The 2,743-nt window shown below is 37.4% G+C and overlaps 1 protein-coding gene across 1 annotated transcript in view; it reads left to right on the top strand.

Annotated features, from left to right (window-relative positions):
• Positions 1-215: 215 nt before the first annotated feature.
• Positions 216-2,743, top strand: part of LOC101857513 (phospholipid phosphatase 1) — a gene marked incomplete in the record, with an annotated part of 31,616 nt that continues 29,088 nt past the window's right edge. Inside the window, 1 exon segment of the mRNA XM_035972018.1 lies at positions 216-337.

Below are 2,743 nucleotides of genomic sequence, written 5' to 3'. Positions count from 1 at the left end.
GAGCCCCCATTCTTATAACAAGTCAAGAGCGTCTTCCGCACAGGGCGACACAATAACCCACATGTGGCCCAGCAGAGAGAAGAGACCCCGGATGTACATAGTAGGTCAAGCAATATAATATGAACAAAGGGTGTGAAAAAAAAGGGGGGGGGGTTCAGGCAATCATTTACCCTTTGCCCAGTCTCGCAGTGTCTTATATAATTGGCTTACGACTGTGCGGGCGATAGTAATAAGTGTTCTTGGAAAATTACTTGAGAGCAGAACGAGCTATGTCATGACGCTTAATGACGAATCCTATTTTAACACCCGGAAGATTGATTATTCATTCTTCTTCACTTTGGCTGTTTCAGTAGCTGGAGTACAGTATAGTGGCTTTTTTGTTGTTTTTATGTAAGTATGGATTATACATTTTTTATGTAGATTGCTGAATACTTCTTGTAACAATATATAATGAAGGTTTAATAGCATTGTGTGCGAACAAGAAAAATGGTACAATCGGGCACGTATATCTGAAAGTAAAACTTGCTTACAAAGAGGATATTTCTTGCTGCATATTTGCACTTGGTGTTTTTTTCTCCTACTTGAAACGAAGTGAGGCAAAATAAACGATATGTAGTGTCGTCGACCCTGAGACAAGGAATAATGAATACTTCATAATTTTAACCGTTATACATACAGCCACGCCACACAATCAGAGTTTGGATACTTTATGAAAGAGCTGAGGTTGTCTTTGAGATCTTCTTTCTGTTAGAAAGTCGATGGACGCTTTTTCTATATCCGGCCCCAAGAATCACTTCCCTAAAGTTGAAAAAAAAGCTTGAAACTTATGCTCTGAATAATATAATGTGTGTGACATCGTTGTCGAACCATGCGCACGTAAATATAATGAATGAAATCAAAGAAACCATAGCTTTTCCGCCTATAGGGCTAGTTTTATCAAATGGCTTACATTATTTCTGCGACTAATTACAAGTACAGCCTCAACCCCTTTAGGACAGTGACGAATCACAAGGCACGTGATAAGTGATAAATAAAGCCAGAAACATCTATCAAACTTGCTTTTTCTTGGAATAAAAATGAATTAAGAAAACAACAACAACAACAACAACAACAACAACAACAACAACAACAACAACAACAACAACAGACTGCCGCGAAGAGCCATGAGAGCAACACACAGTATTGTACAAATCAGATAGGTGCCTACATTACTTCTGGGTCAATGACCGACTGTGGCCCCAAGCGTCTGTCAAACTTGGACATCGCAAACAGGTTTGGGTTGGCCGAAAAAGGCGGAAGTGTGTGTTGGGGGGGGGGGGGGGGCATCCTAGCACGTCATTCTTTATTCGATGTTTCGTTTGCAAAAGAAGAAACATTGGTTGGAAGTGTTTGCCATAATTTTCCAATATTCGAAATCGAGAATCAGTTTTAATATTCACGTCAAACTGAATAGGAAAACATGTCAATAATATTGATGAACATTTTTTTTTCTCTTTTTGATTAATAGCATGTGGTATTATACGAACAAGAATAATGGTATAATCGGACACGTATAAGGGAGAGTCAGACTTGCTTACAAAGATGATATTGATATTGGTGCTTTAACTCTAAGGGGAGCATGAATTGCAGACTGTATTTCGTGGTTCAGCTTGATGCGGTTGTTAAGGGGCTTTCCACATAAATTGGTCAAGAAAAAAAATGCCGAAGACCGAATCCAGCAAACTGTAGAAGGTTTGTTTTGATAGTATGAAAAAACTTAGCGAATGTCAAGCCACATCTGACTACATGGCCCCATGCGTATTTCGTTAGACTGACAAAGGTTGGGGGTAGGTGTGAAGGATGCGGTAAGCAATACAGCGGTGGAATTCTTCCATCCCAGCATTTTGCTGCTATGTTGCGCGGGAGTTTTAATACACACAAACACACACAAACACACACACACTCAAACTCACACACATTATACATAATGTTTTAAAAGTAATCGTATAACTATTTAAAATAGTAAAATAAATGCTAAACTTTTTTAAATACATGTATATTTATTATAGTATACACACATAATCAGTGAAGTGTTGTTTCAAACAGATTCCGTTTTGGAACTCATGTTCATGTCATAATAGTTTATCATATGCTTGTAGACCTATATATTGTAATGTCCTCTTCCTCTGCTGCCAGTACCAGATCTGAAACAGACATCTCTGGTCACGATTCTCTGCTTATCTCTCTGCTTTGACGCTTTGAAAAATACAGTGTATAACCATTTAGTATCAGAATCTGATTCCGTCGTCCATCTGTTTAAATTCTCCGAATTAAATTGATGTTCTTGATCTACCTCTTTCTTGTTCGGTCTAACTGAAATCAATAATATTATAATATTGATTCTGTACAATGTGAAACTAACGCGAGATACAAAAGTAAGTCGGTATTTCTTCAGGTTGTTGAATGCGGGATTTCTGTGAACGAAAAATAACACACAGAGGTAAAACCATAAAATCATTTTGTTATCAAATATTTCTGAAGAAAAATAAATAACTTAATTCTCTTAATGTCTCGACTAATGTGTGTATTTATGTACATGAGGAATTTATATGCTGTTAACTATTTGGCATTGCGTTTAAACCTTGAGGGAGAAAACCGGACGTTCAATTATTATCAATGTTATTTATTATAAACAAGCGGCTATTGCCCCTTTTCGAAACAGAATCTGCCTTTAAACAAACACTCTAACATGGTGGGTAGGTGG

Source organism: Aplysia californica, unplaced genomic scaffold (genome assembly GCF_000002075.1).
Source record: "Aplysia californica isolate F4 #8 unplaced genomic scaffold, AplCal3.0 scaffold00558, whole genome shotgun sequence".
NCBI classification, from domain to species: domain Eukaryota; kingdom Metazoa; phylum Mollusca; class Gastropoda; order Aplysiida; family Aplysiidae; genus Aplysia; species Aplysia californica.
Note: the sequence above shows the minus strand (reverse complement) of the source record. Positions and strands in the feature narration are given on the sequence as shown.